A 24,721-nucleotide genomic window follows, 5' to 3' on the forward strand; every position below is an offset into this window, starting at 1 on the left:
ATACGGGATTTACAATGTCATTAGTATCTAGTGCTTACTATATAGCTGTTTGCTGAGATTTTAAAACGCACTCATTACAATTATCTCTCTCAGCAACTAAATGATTATCTACTTAGACCAAACCGTGAGCTTGCCAGACACCCTTAAGTATTTTGCTGTTTCCCAGCAGAAACAAACTGTTCATCCTGATAACCAGAATCTCCATTACTCAACGAGTAATAAGTTTGTACACCTCTTTAGGGCATAGTTGGAACCTTTCGGTGCTTAATTTCTAAGGAGGTAACAGCCAAGCCTCAAGCCTGCATCCAATGCATACTGTTTGACGTCAAAGCACTTCCTGCTAATCCCAGATATGAGTACAGCCTGTGGTTCCATATTGGTGAGGTAAAGGCACTCTGCACTGTCCAAGGATGTCTTTATTATGACTATTACTATTTGGTGCTATCAAAATGCCTGTCATTTGGGTGATGGATATATATTGCAGGTTCAGGACCCAGGGGATTGACCCAACACAGGTCAGGAGGGCCTCACTGTACCTCCTGGATGTGACTGGAAGAGTCTTCCAGGCATATTGGGAGAGAGACCTTCTGGAGCACACTTTTGGTTTAGTGAAAAACCAGAAGTGTGTCTCAGAAGGTTCCTGTAGGCCTTCTGAGGCACAAAGAGGCTGTGCACAGCCTCCCCACACCTCAGAACACCTCCAGACAAGACCAGAAGGCACTTCTCATTGTGTCCAAAGGTTCTCTGATGGCTCAGACCCATAGATTCAATTATCCATGGGTTTCAGTATTCACGGGGAGTCCGGGAATGGATTCCCCCAGCAGCAGCACTGGGTGAATGGGGCAAATGCCCCAGGCAAAAAGTCCTCACGCCTCTAGGATTGCACAGAAAGCCTAATTGAGGCTCCCAATGTGGTCCAAAACTGCACTCCAAGTTTTTACGGAAGTGCAGTTTAAGACCACAGAGAAGCGTTGACTTCTGCAGTAGTCAATCTAAGGGTCATGTGAGTCTCCCTCCCATGATGGAAAGGTAGGAGGCAGCTTTGTGCGTAGCGGTGGGGGGGCATCTCAGACCTTTGCCCCAGAACCAAGGCTGGGTAAGTCCACCCCTGGATCCCCCGCAGATACCAAGAGACAACTGTATTAGTAAATATTAAAACAAACTTGCTAGTACAGTACTCTGTATGCAGAAACTAGAGCTCTCAGAGTTCTGGCCTCACCAGTAAACCATCACAAAGCAATCTGAAAATCCAGTCAGACCATCACTATACATTTATTCCCTGCAATGAAGTGTGAGCCTGAAATAGCAGGAGAACTTGAGTTGCCTGAAATTCAAAATAAGAGCCAGAGCAGTTCAAAGTCACTGTTGCCAGTGATATGTGAAAGTGTTATTGAACTTGACAGGTGATACAAACCCTGTTCAGGCACTGTCCGCAGTTAGAGCATGGTGGAAAATCCTGACTCACCAGACGCATACCCCCACTCCCACTTTTCCTATGAAGGGTATATGTTTGAACAAGCAGTTCTCTACAGGGAGAAAATATCCACACAATCTCCCAGTGTTCCACACAATCTCCCAGTATTCCAAATTGTGTAGATCTTCTCATGCACAACATTTCCCTCTTCAGAAGAAGGATCTCCCTGGAGAGAGCGGGGTATAGAACAATGAGCTTGGTGGGGGACAGGACTTTCCTGAAGCATTCTCTCCTGTAACCTTGGATGGCATTCTTGATTATGGTTTTCTAACCAGGGCTACAGCATTTCAGCTCCTCCCATTAAATAATTAACTATTTTAGTCACAAGATTTCCTCAAGCTTTTTTTTTTTTCTCCCTTTGTAATATGAAACATTATATCATTTTTTTTTTAGTCAAACACCAAGCCAAGTGTCAAGTCAGTCATCCCAAATAGCGCCAAACAGAGCTCAATTTTATCAGGAACATGTCAAGTACATCAATCATATATGACTCTCCCTAACTGCCGCTCCTGATCCCAGTTATCTGTCTTGCAATTATCCCTCTTTTCAAAGACCAGAATTATGCAACGGAGAAATTACAATCCATATGAGTGCGTAATGGGATCTTGTCAGGGAAGAGAAATTATCTTTGTTTAGCCCATTACTTCAATTTACCACATGAAACACCTTGTTTTTGAGTGTACAGCATGTGTTAGAGGACATGTCATAATTTACCAAACAGCAGGCTTACTTGGTTGTGCCATGCTAGGGTGCTTATAAAGTCACTGAGCTACAATGAATACTACTTTGCTGTTCCATATGAAAAATAAATAAGGTAAAAACATATTGCTCAACTGAAAAGAGAACACCAAGTTCTTCCAATATGCTAATAATTGCAGATCCAAATGTAGATGACAGTACAGGTTGGATCTTGGTATCTGCACAGGTACTGAAGCCATGGATACTGAGATCTGAGGTTGGCTCCACAGAGGACCTCTGAACTTGACCTGACTTCCAGTCATGTTCGGAGATGTTCTAAGATGCCTCCTTGCACCTCAGAAAGCCACTGAGAGGCGCTTCTGGTTCCTTCGAAAACCAGAATGCCTCTCAAAGGCCTTTGGATAGCCTTCTGAGGAGTGTGGAGGCCTCCTTGTTTGGCAAGGAACAAAAAATGCCTCTCAGAGGTCTCTGGGAGGCCTTTTGAGGAGCAAGGAGGTAGCAAGTGGAGGGCACTCCTGGTCACATCTGGAAGTCTTTTGTGGGCCCTCCAGTTGTGGGTTTGTCATTGTTACAAATCTGTGTGTTCCAAACACACGGATAAGGAGGACAATGGTATTACTTCTCCACTCAGGATAATTAGGGGGCAGGCTGCAATACCTTCCTTTCCCCTGGCTTTTTACTTCTCACATTCTCACCTAGGAGGTTGCTAATCCAGCCTGAGTATATCAGTCCTTTAACAGCATCCTCAACTACTGTTCTACAACTGATTTGTCCCTGGTGACTTTCCTCAGCTTTGGTTACTTTGGTAGACTTCCTCTAGTATTTTTATACTTTTTCTCTAAACACATTATAACTAGCCAATGCTTTCACTAAACTGTTCTCCCACTCGAGGGTTACGCATGGAAGCCAGTCATGTGCACACATCCTGTACCCATATGACCTAATTTCAGACTACACCCATTCTTTATGACATCTTGATTCCTAGAAAATGAATGGCATCAAAGCAAAACTTTCCATTTACTGGATTTTAGAGTGTTCTCTTTGTTATTTTTTTAATTTAATTTATTTAAAAGTTTTTGATACTGCCTTACCAGTGCTCAGAGCTGTTTACAGCATAAAATATAATGAAATACAGTAAAATACAATTGTAAAAACATTAAAAAACAATTAACACTATACCAGTGTAGTTAAGTGTAAAAACAGCAATAATATAAAAACAGCAACAAAAGAGTTGTAGGTATTAATTAAAAGAGATCCCTAAAAGTTCCCTTCTTCCTCCAACTTTTTAACAATGTTTTTACAATGTGATACGTTTTTACATATCTGCTGGAAACTATGCAATGCAGGGGCTTTCTAGCAGTTGGATCCAGAGACATGTTGCCACTACAGAAAAGGCCCTGCACATACCTACTTAGTAGTAGTAGTGCTTACACTGCTTGTGTAGTCCAAGAGCAGCTGAAAGTTTCCTTAGCCTGGCCGTGAAATGAGTTCTTGTGCATTTAAGCCCACTCAATGTTAATTCATTTCCAAGAAGTCACATATCCATAACCATGTCTCTGTCCACATGGATAAAGGCTGACATAAACTCAGCCATACATCAAGGAAATGAGAGTCATCTCCATTACTATGGCTGAATTTTTTTTGCAGGAGCTGCAGCTGTCGGTACAGCTGAATTCTCATGAGCCTTTCTTGGTGCAGTCAAGTATTATCTAGTGTGGATTCAGCTATAAGCTTCTGGAAGGGAAAGCTGAACAGCATGAAGGCAGAAAAGGTGCCTACCATGTTTGTCCTTTCACTGGCGTTCTTAAAGGTACTGTGATCCTCTCCGGGCCTGGAAATGGCAGTGCTTAAGAGAGTCCTGTTTAATGATATGATAGACTCTCAGTGTTTGAATTTGGGCCTAAAGATAGCTGTGCATAAGAAGTATGTTCCACTTAAATTAATGTGATCTGCTCCATGTCGTTAAATCTGGTAGTTAAGAGTCATAAGGAAACAGATGTCGTTGCAGCAATTCATCCTTCCCCAATCCATAGCACTATAAGCTCACTAGCTGCTCAGTTTTGATCCTTACAATTTGTGTTGCCTGTGTATGTCCCTATCTTTACTCGTAGATGTACTTCTTTCAAATGCATACAAGTGTCAACATTGTCTGTTACCTAGATTTGGGAGCAGTCACATTCACAATGTGGCTAAGTTTGCAGACGACACCAAACTTTTCCGAGTGGTAAAGACCAGAAGTGATTGTGAGGAGCTCCAGAAGGATCTCTCCAGACTGGCAGAATGGGCAGCAAAATGGCAGATGCGCTTCAATGTCAGTAAGTGTAAAGTCATGCACATTGGGGCAAAAAATCAAAACTTCACATATAGGCTGATGGGTTCTGAGCTGTCTGTGACAGATCAGGAGAGAGATCTTGGGGTGGTGGTGGACAGGTCGATGAAAGTGTCGACCCAATGTGCGGCGGCAGTGAAGAAGGCCAATTCTATGCTTGGGATCATTAGGAAGGGTATTGAGAACAAAACGGCTAGTATTATAATGCCGTTGTACAAATCTATGGTAAGGCCACACCTGGAGTATTGTGTCCAGTTCTGGTTGCCGCATCTCAAAAAAGACATAGTGGAAATGGAAAAGGTGCAAAAGAGAGCGACTAAGATGATTACGGGGCTGGGGCACCTTCCTTATGAGGAAAGGCTACGGCGTTTGGGCCTCTTCAGCCTAGAAAAGAGACGCTTGAGGGGGGACATGATTGAGACATACAAAATTATGCAGGGGATGGACAGAGTGGATAGGGAGATGCTCTTTACACTCTCACATAATACCAGAACCAGGGGACATCCACTAAAATTGAGTGTTGGGCGGGTTAGGACAGAAAAAAGAAAATATTTCTTTACTCAGCGTGTGGTCGGTCTGTGGAACTCCTTGCCACAGGATGTGGTGCTGGCGTCTAGCCTAGACGCCTTTAAAAGGGGATTGGACAAGTTTCTGGAGGAAAAATCCATTATGGGGTACAAGCCATGATGTGTATGCGCAACCTCCTGATTTTAGAAATGGGTTAAGTCAGAATGCCAGATGTAGGGGAGGGCACCAGGATGAGGTCTCTTGTTATCTGGTGTGCTCCCTGGGGCATTTGGTGGGCCGCTGTGAGATACAGGAAGCTGGACTAGATGGGCCTATGGCCTGATCCAGTGGGGCTGTTCTTATGTTCTTATGTTCTTACAATAATCACAAATGGATAGGTTTGCTGTCACATGGCCACATTTGTGTAATAAACACTCAAACAAAAAGAGTATCATGAAAATTGATAGGACTACCTGTGTTACTAAGGGCCCTGTCCTATCCAACTGTCCAGCTCTGATACAGCCATGCCAAGGAGGCATGTACTGCATCCTGCAGTGGGGGGGGGGGGGAGTCACAGAGGTCTCCTCAAGTTAAGGGAATGTCAGGCAGCTCAATTGTATGGAGGGCTTACGGCAGCTGAGCTCCTGATCTGCTGCCACAAGTCTTCTTATGATGTTGTAAATGGTACTTCTACTGCAGAAATGGTCAGAGATCCCTGGCACACACCAGTGGCTCCTGGATGCCATGCTGGTGCAGATAAAGTGATGACAGAAGTAGTTCATGGAGGTTCAGGGCAGAACCAGGAAGGGCAGGGGATCAGAGGTGTGGGAAGGGGTGAATCTCAGCAGCAGCGCACACCAGGATCCTATCCCCATCGTCCTGGCCTAGCATTCTGCCTGCCTCTCCTTGGACTCATGCCAGCAAAATAATCTGAGCAGACAAATTGACAGCCAGGTGGCCTACAGAGAGGTAAGTAAAAAATATTCCCCCCCCCCATTGGTCGTAGCTGATGGTCCAATAGTGTGGCTGAATCATGTAGGATGGTGTGAGTAAGATTGGGGCTCTAATCTCTTCTGTTTTTATTTCTTTAAATAGATGTTTGCAGAGCTCAGAGCAGCTTTGCTAAGGTTCTACATAGTCTCCCGGTCACATAGATTCTATCAGACCTGCTCACGTAGCTTCAGCAAAAGGGCTGTATTATGTGTCTTCACTCCATTGATGGAAGCTGTTGATGCTTCTGACATTTCACTCAAGAACCTTGTATTGGAATCGCAGAAGATCTGGCAAGGAGATAGATGTGGTGTCAGCAGTGGCCCCTTTAAGGGTAGGGCCTGGGCATCCAGCAGAGTGTGCTGCACAGCTGCAGCCACTTGAAGGCAATAGGGCCCTCAGGGATATAAGGAGCACCTGAGGAAGGAAGGGTTGGTGGGTTGTAGAAGGAGTGCAGGTTGGAGGCACGAGACAAGACTGACTGGGTTTATTGACTTTGGAATCTGACCTCGGACTGTGACTTGGTTTATTGACTTTGGACTTTGCCCTGGATACTCTGACTGACTTTGTGACTAACGGACTACTCAAACAGGCTGCGGAGAGCTGGAGAGCTGAGGTGTGCTGCTATACTGGGAAGGACTGCTGCCTTAGGAACTGGGACCCTGCAGTTTAAACAGGCAAGCTATCCTGGTGGTGGAGTCTAGCAGTGCTGCTGTAGAGAACTGGGGCCGTTGTTGGGGAACGAAAGGGGAGCTAATTAGCTTAGAGTGGGCATAAGTTCCCTAAGTGAGGCTTGGAGTGGGAATCTGGCAGAACAAACCTAAAGTAAAATGTGCATGTGCCCTCTCCATTGCTAATTACTATTTTAGTTTTCAGCCAGCAGGGGGCACTCTTAGCCCTTCAAGGCTGAAACTACTCCTACAGCTCCAGTGAGTGAAGAAATTCCATAGTGTTCTAAAATGAAAATGAGTCCTCCTGCGAGCACTTTTGAGCACATTCAAGTATCCCTGAAGTTTGTGCTTTGGAATTGAAAAGAAGGCTGTGAGCCCATTTGGAGAAAGTGCTGCAGTCACAAATAAGTTTGAAGAATTGTGTTTAAGAAACAGCATAATGAACAGCAATGAATGCTTGGCCATAGCTCATGATCTGGGTTTTACCATTGTGCTCAATGATTTTCAGAGTTGTTGGACTGCTAATGAATCCTTGTGGGAATTCAAGAAGGTGACCTCTGTGAAAGAAAAGAAGAAACCAAACATGTGCCCTGCTTTAAAAATAAACCAACCAAGCAAAAGTCAGTTTTTCAATTGGATTTAATGAATGTTAACTCTTTACGTGGCAGTGCCCAAGCTTGGATTTCTTCTTCAGATACCAAACATATATCCTATAGTTACCAATCAGTTCCGCAAGTACATTATTTCATTGTATTTTGAAATTTGCAGCGTGTGTACATATACTGCCACATTCTTGGAAAGGACATATGTGCTATGGTCTTCGTTAGTAATTTCAGTTTATATTCTGAAAGCATAGCTTATCATTTCTGGCTGCTACTCAGGACAAAATGGGGGGGGGCAGTGGGGCCAATTTGCATGGACCTATGGTTTTGAGGGGGCCTACTTAAAGGGAGTTAAGGGACATCCTTTAGCACTAAATATTAACATTTGAAAGAAGATTAATACAGATTAAATACAGGTGGGGCTTCCAAATCCATGGGTTATTAATCCACAGAGCTGGCTCAACATGGGTCCCCCAGACCCATGAGAAGCCCAACTTGGCCCCACCTGAGCCTGCTGGAGGCAACCAAAGCTGTGCTCTAGTCACCTCTGGGCTTTCTGAAGCCTACAGAGGCAGCGCACATCTGCCTACTGCCTCTGTAGGCTTCAGAATGGCCTTTATGGCTGAAAAAGTGACATATTTATGCCAGATAAGACATTCTTGTATGGGGTGTTCAGGGAGGGGTAGTACCTCTGGTGTAGGGGCATGTTGTGTCCTTTTAGAGCAGCTCGTCCACCTTTGGTCACCACCTGTGGCTCCCAGTAGCTGTAGCATGCTGGCCAAACCAAGTTGAGGGTAGCCATCAGGTCATTGACCCTCGGCGTGATTGGAACTTGTCTATCCCGAGCATGTGAAGACAGACTATGGTGGATTGAGTGGATGAGACCTACTAGAATAGGACCAACGGTCATGAAGGCAGTTTCTGCAAGCAACGTGGTACACTAAGAGCACGGCAAGACACGAAAGACGCCCTGGTCAACCACTGCGCCCAGCCCATCTCCAACCGTCTCAACTTTTCTCCTGCCATTGGAGCAAGATGGAATCTGGGAAGAGAGAGTGAGGCTGACTATGCGCACCTCTCCTTCACTTTAATCCAATTCACGTGCAAGTCTTGACATTCAGGATGTCACCCCGGGGGCTGGGGGTTAAGAATAGGCCCTCAGTTTGGCTGTACTTGTCGTAAGAGGCGACTAAACAACCACTGGGTAGATGGGACTCTATAGCCTGGGAAGGCAGCTCATCTGAGAGAAGGAAAACTCTGATCCCAAACCTCCACTGCCTTGTGGCTACATCCAGTTACGGAAAAGGCTTCAGGAGTCAACTTCGAGGCAAAATCCGGAGCCAGAGTCCCTGAGGCAGTTCATGGCTGAACACAGTCACATTCTGGCAATTCCTGCGACGCCACTGGAACCAACTGTATTGGCTTCTGCCTTTCCATTGGACCATTTCAGTGACATGGAGAGGGGGGATTTGCTGCATGGGAAACAGTCTATCCTCCATATCTAATGGACCCAGGCTTCGCACTCTGGAGAGGACATTCTGTTCCAGAACCACCATTCAGAACGCAATAACATAGTCTTCCAAGACTGAAGGATGCCAATGCAACAAGACATTCTGAGGCCTGGGGAAGCCCTCCAGGTCTCTACATATATTCAGTGCCAGATCTTTTCTTAATTTGGAAACACCTTAACCATGGTTTATTTCTTGTCACCCTCTTTGGGGGAGAGAAGTATAGTGGTCCCATTATCAGATTTTTCTGGCAAAACAGATGCCATGGACTGCATGTGTACCAAATTTCGGGGTCTCAGTTATAGGGAAGTATTCCAAAGTATTTTGTTACCTCCATCAATCCTTCAACAAGTGAGGCCATACCCAGAAACATTTATATGAGCAGTGATCCTCTGGCTCATGATACGTATCCAACAAGGCCATCAAGTGTGGGCTATTTCTGCTTCAAAATGTGTTTTCTTTAAAAGAGTTATAGCCAAGGGATTTGGGTAACACAAGGGTAATGGGATATAGAGCCTTTGGCCTTAAGGTTACTTTTACTAATCCATCTGAAATCTACAGCAACTGAAAGTTATTTAACACCAGTGGCCTATGTGCAATAAGCAATGAGCTTTTCTGCTTCTTAGTGGGCAAGAGTTAAAATGGGAAAGGAACCACCACAGGCAGAAATGACTGGAGCTGGTACAAGTGAGATGTGGTGTTGAAAATAACTGCCTTTCTTGTCTACCTATGGTGACTGCCTATGTCAGATGTGGCTAGAATTCAGATACACAGACCCTCTGCAAGCATGGTGGGGAATCTCACACATTTTTACGGTGGAAATATCACATGAATTGTGCTCGCATCAGAAGTGTAATGCTTCATGGACATTGTTGGTTGTCTTTACCTATTTCAGCATCAGCTATTCAGACATTCAGATGTTCCCTCCAAATAAACATAACCAGAAATGAGACCTGATGTGGGATAGCCATGGTAAAGAACCACTTGGTCACTCAACTTCCCTCTTTAAAAATACATCTAGTCCAGCTTTCTGCATCTCACGGCAGCCCACCAGATGCCTTAGAGAGCACGCAAGACCACAAGATACTTGCATCTCACTGCCATTCCCCTGCATCTGGCATTCTATTTACCCTTGCACGCTCTCCATAAGAACATAAGAAGAGCCCCCCTCGATTAGGCCATAGGTTCATCTAGTCCAGCTTCCTGTATCTCACAGTGGCCCACCAAGACAACAAGAGACCTGCATCCTGGTGCCATCCTTGCAGTTGGTATTCTGAGGTAACCTACTTCTAAAATCAGGAGGTTGCATATACGCATCATGGCTCATAACCTGTGATGGACTTTTCCACCAGAAATTTGTCCAATCCCCTTTTAAAGGCACCTAGGCCAGATGCCATCACCATATCCTGTGACAAGGAGTTCCACAGACTAACTACATGCTGAGTAAAGAAACATTTTCTAACTCTCCCAACACTCAATTTTAGCAGATATCCCCTGGTTCTGGTGTTATGTGAGAGGGAAAAGAGCATCTATTTCTCCACTCTGTCCATCCTCTGCATAATTTTGCATGTCTCAGTCATGTCCCAATGAAGACACCAGACTGCAGGTTGGGTTTAACTCGGGCCACTTTATTAAACACAAGTGACCAATTTTTAAAGCATGAAACCTACTACACACACCGTCCCTCCCTCGCCAGTCTGTTAATAAACATTACATTTGTTAAATATTTACAAAAAATTAAAGTTAAATATCAAAAGAATGTACCCAGATAGTGAAGATCAAACAGATAAAAGGGTGCGTGTTTGGGTGGTCTGATCACATAGTTCACAGCAATCAGTGAAAGTTTCATCAGGAAAGGGTGACCACGAGCTGAGTGCCTGAACCTACAAAGCAGGTTGGTTTTGGCTGCGTTGTCTGCTGAATGCATTCAGCAGTTCAGCAATTTACATTGAGCGCAATTACATCGCGCAATTTCTCATTCAACATACCAAGCTGGAATAGAATTGGGGGAAATGGCATTACATTTGTAATACAAGCCGGATCACTCTGTGTATCAAACCAAGTAATCACGAAGTAGAGTTGTGCAAACCTCTCAGTGCTTGGTGCATAGTGTCAGTCACAAAGTGCAGTAAGGATGGTCTCTAATTTGTTCTTCCAGAACTCATATCCATCCATCCAGAACTCATACCGGAAATTCTTTTTAATTCTTTGTGCATGTGTTGATAGCACAAAGCCACTTAGGTCATGTAATGTGGAAGTGGATGAGGGACACCTTCAGGCCTCTTATGCCATTTGTCATAATAGAAAATGCCTGTGTTGGAAAAGCAATTGTGTGGTTGCGGCAATCATTTCTGGTTTGCTTTTTCCTTTGATATACAGCAGCAGTCCACCTGCCATTTCCTCGCCTTGCTATCTTTTGCACCTCTTGCCTACAGGATAAGAAAGTGGGTGAAGAGACAGGCACAGTGCCATCTGGAGAAAGCACCAGGACAGAGAGAAGACAGAGATGAGGTGGTGCAGGGCAGTGGAACCTGACAGGAGGCAAGTAGGGTGGAAATGGAGACAACCAGCTTTCTCCCCACAAAGTGCAAGCAGGCACAAAACTGGCAGATGACAAGCAATTCTGCACATGGTCAAAACTGTTATATGGTCAATATTTTCTTTTCCTTTTATTTCGAGGTGTGCAGGAGACCTGCATCTACACATGCGTACTCAGTGCTAAGCACCTGCCAAGAGAGCATGGGCCAGCCTAGTAACATGGCTATGTGCTGGACTATTTGCAAGAGACATCAGATCACAAGCCAGGAGGGCTTAATCACTCCATTGAATAAAACATCGATGCTCAGGGCTGGCCTTAGGAGCCATGGGACCCAATTGGAAACACATTTACGGAGCCCCTGTCTAATTTTGCAGGGTCCCTCACTCATTTTTTTTTTCCTGCTCTTAGCTGAGATGGAGCCAGGCAAAGAAAAAAAAATCTATTACTTCTGCACAAGTGGATAGGGCTCTTGTACCTCTAGTGGTTGTGCAGAATAGGCACCTGGGAGGTCAGCCAGAGGAAGGAGGGAGCACGCACCCAGCCCACAGTGTTCTCCGACTCTCACCCACTGCTGCCCCATCCACAGCAGGCCATTCTGGAACGAGACAGGGGAGAGGATGGAGCCAGGAGCTGCAAGGGTGGGGAAAGAGCAAGGCACATGTGCTGCCATCTGCATGGCGCCAATTTCGGGCCAACTGGAAGCAGTGGTGGGCAGAAGCTGCTTCCAAAGCGATCCAATTTTGGATCAATCGGAAGCAGCAGTGGGTGGGAGCTGTTTCCAAAGTGACCCAATTTGGGGCAGTGGAACAGGGCAGGGGGAGAGTGGTGACTGGGGCAGGAAGTGAGCAAATTGGGAAGCGGGTTTGGTGGCACTGGTGTGTGCCATATGCTATCTCACCCCCCCAGGCCTGATCCCTTGACACAGATCCATGCAGATGTATGCCAGCTGTATAGCTGGTGCAGGACTGAGTTGGCCTGTTGAGGCTGCTGGGGTTTCCCCCGGGACAAGCTGGGCTTACCTTGAGGAGACCTCAAGCAACCAAAATTCCCCTCTGGGATGCAGTGTAGCCCAAACTGCTGCTGCAGCATTAGTGCAGGGGACTTCTGTAGTTAGGATTCGATTGTGAGTCTGTTCCGGAATGTGAGTTACAGACACTTCTTTTTTTCCCCTTAAATCCAAATGGAGATTTTACAGCTCCAAAATTCAAAGGGAGCTTATCAGCTCCTGCTGGAACAATGGATTTCTTGCCTGGTGATAACAGCTACCTTCTAAGAGCTTTTTTGTGAGAAAACAGACACACACACACACACACACACACACACACACACACCGACCCCTATCCTCAACTGAGTGGGAAGGGAAAGGAAGAACTGAGCAGGTAACCTCAACTAACAAAGGAGGATCCCTTGATTGGTTCACTTCATCTATATAGGATTCTATGGGGTAGGAGTCCAATTTGAGAAAGACTGGATTTTTCCACTTTGTGATGCTGTACATGTGCTGCCTCTGACGCATTCTCGGCATCACCTGGCAGGACAAAGTTCCAAACAACACAGTCCTGGAACGTGCTGGAATCCCTAGCATGTACGCACTACTGAAACAGAGACGCCTGCGTTGGCTCGGTCATGTCGTGAGAATGGATGATGGCCGGATCCCAGAGGATCTCCTCTATGGAGAACTTGTGCAGGGAAAGCACCCTACCGGTAGACCACAGCTGCCATACAAGGACATCTGCAAGAGGGATCTGAAGGCCTTAGGAGTGGACCTGAACAGGTGGGAAACCCTGGCCTCTGAGCGGCCCGCTTGGAGGCAGGCTGTGCAGCATGGCCTTTACCAGTTTGAAGAGACACTTGGCCAACAGACTGAGGCTAAGAGGCAAAGAAGGAAGGCCCATAGCCAGGGAGACAGGCCAGGGACAGACTGCACTTGCTCCCGGTGTGGAAGGGATTGTCACTCCCAAATTGGCCTTTTCAGCCACACTAGGCGCTGTTCCAGAACCACCTTTCAGAGCGCGATACCATAGTCTTTCGAGACTGAAGGTTGCCAACAACAGGGGTGGGCAAACTTTCAATTTTAGGGAGCCTGGACCTTTAACAATTGTGTAGAATGTCAGCAGGTGCAGCTTGTAGGTTGCCCACCCCTGCTGTAGCAGGATGTGCCTAAGAGCAGTAGAGGCTGTAAAAACGTTGCACTTTTAAAAGTTTGTTAGGATCTGCTGGGGACCATATATTCAATTGCTATTTCCTAGGATCTACCTAACCTTTTAATTAGGGGGGGGAATCATTTCCACAGCTCTCAGTTTGGCACTTTTTACAAACATCAAATAAAACTGTATGCAAAAGTCAATTTGGGTACACGCTGGATAATGAAACAAGGACCAAACGGCAATAAATGGAGAGACAGAGTTCTTTATGCTGCAAAAGAATAAAATCCAGTGCTTAATCTGATGCAAACATAATTACTTTTGGTTAAACAAAAGGCAAGAACAAGCATAAAAGTTGACATTTGGGGCATTTAATACCTTTTGGAGAAGTGAGCAATTACATTTTCATCAAAGAATGCGCAACAGTTCTCCTTTCGGTGCGGGCCGAAGAGGCGTCTCTCTACATTCACAAATGAATCCAATCCCAGCTGCTTCAAGCGCTAAATGCAAGGTCCTCACCTCCATACTGCCTCCCTTTGCCTTTTGCATTTTCATTCCTGCTCCTTTCTCCCTCTCCTCCCTACTTTAGTTTCTCAGATCCTTATGTAAGAAATTATTCTTCCTAAATTAACCTGCTTCAGGGCTTGCCTGCCGTCTTTCCACTTTGATCCATTTTGCTCTTCCAATACCCATTTTCTCTTACATAGATCTTATCAACCTGCAGGATAAATTCTGGTGAATCTATCAAGGAAGAAAGAATGATGGGAACCTCTGTAGCACTCATCTCATTTTCATCTATGGGCAGCAACAATACATGGAATTTATGTGGGAGTGACAGCAGGCCAATTCCCTACTTCAGCAGTTCTCAAAACTGTGAGTTAGGACCCACCAGTGGGCCGCAACCTGACTTTTGGTGGGTCGCGAAACTGACAAGCTGGTAGTTGATAAGAAAAATGTATTGAGCCCTATGGAAAGTAAAATGGAGCCAAGTGTGTGTGTTTACTCATGCGTAGGAGACTGTACCTTGGTCCACTTCATAGAGCAGGCTGAAGGGTTGCAATCCAGTGAACGTGGAGCTCAACAATGCTCCAAAAGGCAGTCATCCGTCCATCTGTCCATCCATCCGTCCCCACCACCGTTGTAAAAAGGATAAAAACAGAGGCTTGAGCAGCTGGCAAAGTGAAACGTTTTTCCTAGTATCATGAAGCTAGGTGGGTCCCAATAGAATGTTGTTTTAAAAAGTGTGTCCTGGTGATAAAAATTTTGGGAACCACTGCCCTCTTAGCACAATAAATGCTATTAAAACTGCATTTCATTTCTATCTTGGTTATATCCAATAGCAGGGTTTTGAACTTTACTGTGAATCTTCCCTGTACAAATGCCTCTCTGCATCCCTGCAGCATGGAGAGCAAACATTATGACCGTAAGAAGAGTACTGCAAGCAGAATCCATGTATAGATGGATAAAGTTGCTTTATACTAAATCAAACCATTGGCTATAATCTCAAGGACGGTCTACATTGCCTTGCGCCTCCCTGCTGCCTACTTACAGGGGATAAGTGTGTTAATTTTCATATTTTATTCTACAGCACCTGAGTATTTAGTGTGCTTTCACAATTTGCTTCCTTCACTCAGTAGGGAAGTGGAACTCTGATCAGTAACATAAACTTTCAGCAAAAACACTAAGAAGCAGAAATGTCACCTGAGCCTGAAAACCTTGGATTTATTTCATGGCATTATGAGCAATGTAATTGTATATACCAAACCGAATTTAACATAAAGTATAAACAGTCACAACACTTGTATGAGTACGACAAGCCTAATTATTCATTTGCTGACTGCAGCCTTCGCAAGGCCCAAGTTTATCAATGAAATGGCGCCATGGTCTATCTGCCCTTGGCATGTATTCTTGTGCTGACATCTGGGTAAAGATTTTGAGAGCTGCTGTCAAATCAATGAATCCATACAAGCAGCAGCTCTGTACTACATTATCATCAATTACTGACAATCCTGCTGACATCCATATGTCAGGTTTTGATGCTGATATGAAAAAATGAGCCTTGAAATTACATATTGGTGTAAGAAACGATCCACTCTATGGACAATAAATAATGGTAAGGCTGGCTGAAATCCTGCCCATGGTTATCCGTCACTGTATCCTATACTGATTTGAATGCAGTTTGTCCACACACAAAACTACAAGCAAAATTCCAGCCTAACAGCCCAATCCGATCCACACTTTCCTGGGAGTAAGCCCCATTGACTCTAACGGGACTTACTTCTGAATAGACATGCATAGGATCGGGCTCTTTGTGAGAAGAGGATAAATCGGGGGGGTACATAATCTGAACCATCGGTGTGGTGCACAATTGGACTAACAAGTTTTGGTCAGATGCAAATGTCTCTTAAGCATGGAGCTCAGAGAAACCTGTTTATAGCCAAAAGGCCTAAGCACAGCATTGATGGGTGCCCCTCCATTATTAAAAGTTGGGAAACATCTTGTAGGTCATCTAGTCCAAGCAAGATGTAGTCCATCAGTGTAGCAGAGGAACTGCTACAGCATCCCTGATGGGTGGCTATCCAGCCTCTACTTGGAAATTCCAACAAAGGAGAGTCTGCAACTGCATGGAAATTTCCACTGCTGCAGCGTTCCCAAACTTGCAGCATCACAACCCACCTTGTCCTCTGCACTGGGTCACAATATTCCTGGTGGTGCTGAGGGTCTCTGCTGGCCCGATGACCCACTCTACAGGTCTCTGCGGGCCTCAGTACGGCCCTCAGAATTCTCCGTAAACCACTTCCAGTTATTGGAAGCAAAACAGAAGTGGCTTCAGGAGGTTTCTGAGGGCCATTCTGAGGCCTGCAGAAGAGTGCAGAGTGGGTTGCTGGCTAGCAGAGACTTCAGGAGGATCCAGTAAGTGATAATGCTTTTGAAATGGCTCTTACTGGGTGCAAGGCAAGTGGGTAGGAGGGCCCAGTTTGCGACCCTCCAGTGCATTGTGACCGACACCTTGGGAAGCGCCGCACTACTGAAAAATACATCCTCATGTCTATTTCCTGTAGTTCCAACCCATTGGTTCTAGTTCTGCTCTTGGGAGCCACAGAGAGTCAGTCCTCTCCGCCTTCTACGTGACAGTCCTCAGATACTTATCGTCTTCCCTTCTCAAGGTGAAACATACCAAGCTCTTTTTACAATTCCTCAAAGGACTTAGATTTCAGACCGTTTGCCATCTTTACCCCCCTCCTCTAAACCTGCCCCAGCTTGTCAGTGTCCCTTCTTAAAACGTGATGCCCCAGAACTGGATGCAGCATTCCAAGTGGGGTCTGATCTGTGTAGAATAGGGTGGAACTGTTACTTCTCTATGCCTCCTATGTAAACTGTTACTTTACTGGACTCTATGCCTCCACTAATGCAGCCCAATATTACATCATCATCATCATCATCATTTTGCATCTGCATCACACTGCTGGCTCATGTTCAGCCAATGATGCCCTAAGACATCTTGATCCTTTTCACATGTGCTGCTGCCAAGCCAAGGAGTGAGAGCTAGCTGTGCTCCAGAGAGCCCTCTGCTCTCTAGTCCATCCTTCCTGACTGATGGTGACCCACACAGACATCTTCCCTGGGATCCTCCTGAGCTTCAGACTCAAGTATTATCCATCCATTGCCCTACCTTCAGTTATCTCTTCCCCTCCTTTTAACCTTCCTTTTCTCAGGAGTCTCGCTTGCCCCTGGGATGAAACCTGTTCTGAATGCATAAAGTGATTTATCATTCATTTTCCTTCACTGTTCCCCCATCCTGGCACTCTCTTCTGATTCTTCAGCAGGCTGCCTTTCCTCAGCCTTCCCACTCCAGAGCTGATCAGCCCAGCTAGTCTAGACAGCACTTTCCCACTCATTCATGTCCATTCATGGTACCAATTGTTTAGCATTAGATAGGCATGGGTGACTGTAGTTTATTATTCTATTTCTCTCCTCCATCCCCCTCCCCCATGTGCATTTTCTGCCAATTATATTAATTCCCTCAGCAAATTATTTCTGGTTGATATTTGGACTTGGAGTCACTCTTACCTGTCTTCAGGGTGTGTACAGCCCAACCAAGAGCCACAGACATGCCTGCTTTGGGTGCCTATGTATGTGAATGTATATGTGTCATTGGATCATCCTTGGTAACATTTGTGATGTTTCCAAGTCACCTCCCCACTCTCCAGAGCAGCTGTTCGGGTTAAAGAAAATTTAGTTGGAGGATCCTCCAAGGTACTTGACAAAAATTATGAAAGGCAGATAGTCAACTTGAAATGTGGGATTAGGGGGTCAAGAGGAAGGAAATCAATGCTGAATTCAGAAACAAGGATGTGTCTGTCATTCAAGAATGAAGTAAGGGGGAAACTGAGTTCACCCAGAAGAAGTAAAAATAAAAAAACCCCGTTTGTAGGTTTGTCAACATGCAGCAAAGGTTCCTATCTGGAAAATGTATAGGGCAGTCATTTTCAACCACTGTGCCTTGGCACACTGGTGTGCCATGAATGGTCTCCAGGTGTGCTGCAGGAATTTGGGAGAGGGTCATTTATTAGTAGGGCTATTGAGGATGTGAGCCCCCCACCAACAGTGTGGTGTGCCTTGTCAATTGTCAAAAATCTGATTGTGTGCCTTGACCATTTTAGTGCCATCCTAATGTACCACGAGATGAAAAAGGTTGAAAATCACTGGTACCTAGACAGACCTTCCCACCTGGCAAGAATTGGAAACGGCCTAAAACCTACACAACATAGCACACTATTAACAAAACACACACAAAAACCCAGAGTCAAATTATGCATTTGTCATAACATGTAGTTTGTCCCTTATGAGAAGAGTCAGTGTCATTTATCAAGACATGACCCGTTTCATATAGGCATGGAGCCTTGTTTTCTTTTCCATACTTTTCTTGAGAGAAACAGCCCAATCTTATCTCCATGCAGGCACACACTGTACGCTATGGTGAGTTGGGCGATCAGGAGGCCTGAGGAGGCATAAGTCTCTTCATGCCCGGGGTCTGTGGCAGCATGATTCTGATGTTGCTGCCCCATTGCAGCAGTGGCTTGGACTGACCCAGTGGCAGTACACTTCGCGCACCGTTTTAGGACCTTTGGTGATAGCGGAATGATGATTCCACTGTTGCAAATGGCCCATGGGATTGAGCCATTAACTTCAGATGCAATAAAGTCAGCAATCTACATGTACAACCTTTGTGCCAATCTTTGCTTTAGTATTTGGTTTTGTAACAATGGATCTTTATCCCACACAGCTATGGCTATGGATATTTTAGCATCTATTGACTGAGATTTAGCATCTATGACCATTATCTATTGACCATAGATTTAGCATCTATGGACTGAGCATCTATTTAGATGACAATCACGTGTTTAGAGAAACCCAGGAGCCAGCTATTTAACGGCAATGGCTTTGAATAGCAGCCACTGCCAGATGGCCCTGTTGAGAGTTCAGCTTCATTACAAGGAAAACACTGTGCCCATTAAAATATTGGGTTTGGAAAAGGAACCATGTCATATCATAAGTCACCAGTGACATGCCAACAGAAAAAAAAAAAAAAAAGAAACCAGCATTGACAGGCAAAAAGCACAAGGAACATTTTAATTAGCCACATTGTTCTATCTGGAGGGATGCCCCATTTCACATTTCATGGCATAGATTATGAGTTCTCTGGGAGTGTGTATGCACCTGGAAGAAACCTCTCTGCAATGCTCAACTCTGCTTCATTTCTACTCATCAATAAGTTGGAGTTCTAATGCCTGGTATATCTTTGTGTCCACCAGGTGCCAATCTCATTTGTCAAAAACATCCTTTGACTCGCTCTGCTCTTTGAGCAGCTCTTTGTCTTTGGTAGGCAATGAAATCCTGAGGCTATCGGGAAGCCCACCATCTCCACCACTTGATGCCCCAAAGAAAGATGCAGTTGCATCAGCGTTGACTTGCCCTTGATCCACTGGTGTACCTGGTGGAATGGGCCAAGGAGTGCAAACGCCCTGGGGCACTACACCTGCAGAGGCACCGCCACCACCTGTTTTTAAAGGGGAAGAAGCAGGCGCCCCTCAGATTGACGTGGTGTCACGCCAGTAGTGGCTGCGAGCTCACACTATCAGCGTGATTCCAGATGACATCACCACAATTACTTCTGGTCCCGGGGGGCAGCACCTCACCCCATGGGGCGGCAGGGTGGCCAGGACCACCAGTGCTTGGGTCAAGACAATAGCCACCTTCCTAAAGCATTTGAGGCACTATACTGTATTCATTGAAAATACAACCACGTGAGCCAAGGACTGCCCTCTGAATCAACCTGGAGACCCTCCTGAGTCTACCTGGAGACCCTCCAATTCAGTGGCAGTTTAATACTGCCACATTACATGTGAAAGATCACATGTAAATCACCAATAGATCATGCTATCTTCTGGCTCAGTTGCAGCCCTATTTCAGTAATCCGCATTTCACCTTCAAAGCACATTGTCGTTCAGTCGTTAAGTCATGTCCTTTTCTTCGTGACCCCATGGACCACAGCACGCCAGGCCTCCCTGTCTACCACTAATTTCTGGACTTGGTCCAATTTCATGTTCGTTGCCTCAGCAACAATATCTAAACATCTCATCCTCTGCCATCACCTTCTCCTTTTGCCTTCAATTTTTCCCAGCATCAGGGTCTTTTCTAAAGAATCCTCCCTTCTCATGAGATGACCAAAGTATTTAAGCTTCAGCTTCAGTATCTGTCCTTCCAGTAAACAGTCAGGGTTGATTTCTTGTAGGATTGACTGATGTGATCTCCTTGCAGTCCAGGCGACTCTCAAAAGTCTTCTCCAACACCATAATTCAAAAGCATCTATTTGAAAGCATCGTTGCTCAGTCCTCCTTATGGTCCAGCTCTCACAGCCATACATTACTACTGGGAAAACTATAGTTTTAAGTATACGGATCTTTGATGACAAGGTGATGTCTCAGCTTATAATTAAGCGTAGCACCCTGCTGTATGCTTCACATGTGTGCGTCTGCTATGGGACGATTAGAAACGGGAAAATAATGCATGCAAGCAAATGAATGTGCTGACGTGTTCCCTGAGCCAGAAGCTTTGGCAGTTCTTTGCAGGGCAAACCCTGACGGGTGGGGAAAACAGTCCATCAAGTCGCTGCAGCTTCTTGTGCCAACCAACCGCCAAAGATGCCATGCATCAAAGCAGGGCAGGGACGCAATCGTGCAACGAGTGCTTTCAAAACTTTAATGAACCATTTACAATAAACTCATTGGAAGGTAATTTAACAACATCACTTTTACAATTAAATATAGTGTTTCAACATGCAAATGCCGCGCATTAATTCCATGTCAGGCTGGAAAATGAAGTGAAACCGAAGGGATTCTGACACATGAAAGTCATCGCAGAAATTTCTTATCACTCCGTGGTGTTCTTAAGCGGCGTAATGAAAGAATGAGTTGGTTTAAACAACGTTTTGTTGGAGAGGTGGTGTTTGTGGAATTAAATTAACTTGATGGGTTGTTGTAAGAGCCAGGCCTGGAATGGCATTATATTATTTCGGAAATTAATTTCTTCCCTTCTCTAGAGTTGTTTTTGTTGCTTGGAGTTTGATTCGCTCTCTTACTCTCCCCCCCCCTTGTTTATTCCCATAACACCAGCTAAGGACTTCAGCACAAATCTTTCTGAATCTCTCCCTTTGTTGGAATGAATACAAATACACTTACTCAGATGTGTGTTGTCTGATGTTTAGAGATGGCAAAACTGGCAAGAATTCTGTTTGCTGGTTTCAGTCCTCTGGAAAAATGCTATATCTACTCTCTGAACTCCATTTGGAAGGGAGATTGAAATTGGGAAAGAAGAATGATTTCCCCATCCTATTAGTGAATCTTTCATGGGGATGATAATAAGGTGCACACACACACATATATTGATGTCCATTGATGGTGAACAAACCCAGAAAGTGACTATGGCTGCCATCCTGTACGCATGTTTCTGGAGTATTGAACTCAGTGGGACTTACTTGGCGTAGCTAGGACATCTGGCACCTGGGGGCACATAATTTTTTGGCACCCCCATACGCCCCTGAGTCTTTGACTAAAACTGGAAGTGCTTTTCTGGGGCCTCCAGGAAGCCTTCTGAGTGTCGAGGAGGCTAAGCAAAACCTCCCCACACCTCAGAACACCTTCCAGATGCAACCAAAAGGAACTCTGGTCTCATCAGAAAGTCTCCTGACACCTCCCCAGGTGTGGTACCCAAGGCCCTGTACCCCCCTGCCCCTCTGCCTAGTTATGCTAGAGTTTCTGAGTAGACAGGCATAGGATTACACAGTGTGCCAAGCAACTCCTCTAAATAAATTAGAGCCCAATCTTGTGGTCCGCGCCGCGCCTCTGTGGCGCAGACCACAGCTGCAAACGTGGCGTAAGGCACATTTGCGCGGCTTACCACCAGGCTCCCGCTGGAGCTGGCTCAGCTCCAGCCGGCGCTGAGCCAGCGTACGGTGGGCGCTAATGTTCTGTGGTTCGGTGGTCTCTGTGACCACTGGGCTGCGCAACGGGAAATGGGGATGTGGTCGGAGGGGTGGGGGAGGAGTTCCGGAGAGGGAGGAGGCATGGTCGAGGGCGTGGGGGGTGTTCCCGGAGGCAGGGGAGAGGTGGGTCTGCGGAGCGTTCCAGAGCGTTCGGGCAGGGCTGCACGCCCTACACGAGCGCCTTCACTTTAGTGGTGACCAAGCAGTCACCGCTAAAGTGAGTAGTCCCATTGCGTTACTGCTTCCCTTACTTGGGGGAAGGGGACAAACGTCACCTTCTCCCGAGGAGCCTCCCGCGGTAGCACAGGAGGCCCTGGAACAGGCAGGAGCCCTTTGTGGAGCTGCCGGGTCCCGCAGCTCTGGGCAGCTCAGGATTGGGCTGCCCAATGACACAGTCCAGTATAACCAACCCAAAAGACAAACCTCTCTCTCTCTCTCTCTCTCTCTCTCTCACACACACACACACACACACACACACACACACACACACATTTTCTTTCCTAATATTAAATACTCCAAGAATGAGACAGCCACCTGCCCCTACAATCAGTTTGCAAGAGATAGGGAAAGGCAGGATTGGGTGAAATTTTGCTCTTTTATGTTAGAGGACACCACATCCAATAGATTAAAACACTTAAAAAAGGAACAACAGATTCCTCTATATCAGTGGTTCCCAAAGTCCTACTCAAACTTGGGAATCCTGTAAGTATTTGCAGGGGAGGGGGAAGGGGAGGGGAGGGGAGGGGAGGGGGCAGCAATATGATCAAGACAATTGTACTGCTGCCAGGGAGGGAAGTGTTATTTAAACTTACCCTTAAACATACCATGGGGATCACTATGGCTCCCTAGAGGGTCTGAGGAACCTGTGACACCCCCCTCCTCCTGCAGCCCTCCCTGCAACTCCAAACTGCTGTAAAAAAGGGGGGGGAAACTACTTCTTGTTTTCATCAGAAAACTGGGTTTTTTCTTCCTTGTTACAGGACTTTGAAGCTGCCAAGAAGGTTGCAGAAAGGGTTGCAAGTTCCCCAAACCCTCCACGGAGCCATAGTGACCCCCAGGTAAGTTTAAAAAAACCCTTCCCATCCCAGCAGCAGCACGATCGTCCCAATCGTGTTGCTGCCTATTTCTTTTCCAGTTCGCCTGGTGGCTTGCGACCCACAAGTTTGGGAACCACTATATTTTGTCATTGTGTGTGCACATGCCAAGCCAAAAAGTAATTTCATCTGAGGACATATCTGGCCGAGGCTGACATGATGGAACAAAAAGGCAGTCGAAGGAAAGTCTGTTCAATAATGGGTAGGGTCTGCCTGCTTCTCAATTAGGAGACATTACCCAATATTATACACCCGTCCATTATTGTGGACTGTAGGTAGACTTCAATTTGTTTTATAACAGTGAAATACCCAAATGGCAGCAGGCTGCATATAAATACAAAAAAACCCTGCAATTTGTCACATCTTATTAGAATATATAACACTTTCTGTTATAATGTTGATTGCATTGCATGTTTTAATCAGTTGGATCCTTTGCTATTGGGAATTCTTAGGATGGTGCAAATTGGAATTCAAAATAAATGAATTAATTATAGGAAGAAGAATGTGAATTTCCTTTTTCGCCAGTTATTTAAATAACCAGTTCAGTGGTCATTTGGAGAGAAAAAAACGAAGTATGCTGTTTGCCCAGTTTGCCCAAACTTGGCAACTGGATGATCTGAGACAGCCGAATATGCTGAGGATCGTGCAATCCTATACTCACTTATGTGGGAGTTAAGGGCCTTATCCAAACAAATGTTTGCCAGCTCACCACCAGTGTGCAGTGTCACAAACATGCTGTAAGGCTTGCCTGCAACCATTAGCATGGGGCCAGTGTAGGTGCTGGCTCAGTGTGAGCCCAGACTGGGCTAGCACTGGTCAGAGGCCACCAGGTGTTCTGTCTGAAGCACCGGGCAGCGGAAGCGTGGGGGGAGGCAAGGGTTGGCAACCTTCAGTCTCGAAAGACTCTGGTATAAGCCTACAGCACCCGGTATTCCCAGGCGGTCTCCCATCCAAGTACTAACCAGGCCTGACCCTGCTTAGCTTCCGAGATCAGATGAGATTGGGCATGTGCAGGGTAACAGTTGCTGTCAGGGGGGAGGCAAGAGGAAGGGGGAAAGCAGGTGTGCCAGAGGAGGGAGCAGGGTGGAAAGGGGTGGGACTGGCGGAGCTCTGCTCTGCCGAATCCAGAGCCCTGTGTCGGGCCTCGTAGCCCAACACAAGGTGTCTTGATTCTGCACTGGCTGAATAGCCGCCGCAGAGTCGAGTAGGCCCATTGTGGGGCGACAAATGTCCCCTGAGGAGCAGTTGCCTGATGCACTCAGGACGCTGCAGCAGGTATTTTTAGTGCCGCAGCAGCCCCACGTACCGGGCAGCTCATGACTGGGCTGTAAGCCCCCCTCAAAAACAATGTGGCTTACTTGTAAGTAGACTGCACTGTAAATTGCTTTGAAAAGAGCAACATAGACTTGGAGGAGCAGATCTATCCTTCCTGCATTCTTTCACACAGCTCTGTTTTTAACGAGCAATGCCTTCATCCCCTGTTAAAACTTGGAAGAGACCAAACTTCCTGAAACTGAAATGTTCTCATCTGGAACATTTAAACCTCTTTAAAACATTAACTTCCTCTTCATTTAATGTTTTATTGCGAAGGGTTTACAACTAGATTGCATGGCCCTGGG

General features: G+C 45.8%; 1 pseudogene; it reads right to left on the reverse strand.

Annotated features, from left to right (window-relative positions):
• Positions 1-24,015: 24,015 nt before the first annotated feature.
• Positions 24,016-24,135, reverse strand: LOC136638050 (5S ribosomal RNA; annotated as a pseudogene).
• Positions 24,136-24,721: the final 586 nt, after the last annotated feature.

This window comes from Tiliqua scincoides, chromosome 1 (genome assembly GCF_035046505.1).
Source record: "Tiliqua scincoides isolate rTilSci1 chromosome 1, rTilSci1.hap2, whole genome shotgun sequence".
NCBI classification, from domain to species: Eukaryota; Metazoa; Chordata; class Lepidosauria; order Squamata; family Scincidae; genus Tiliqua; species Tiliqua scincoides.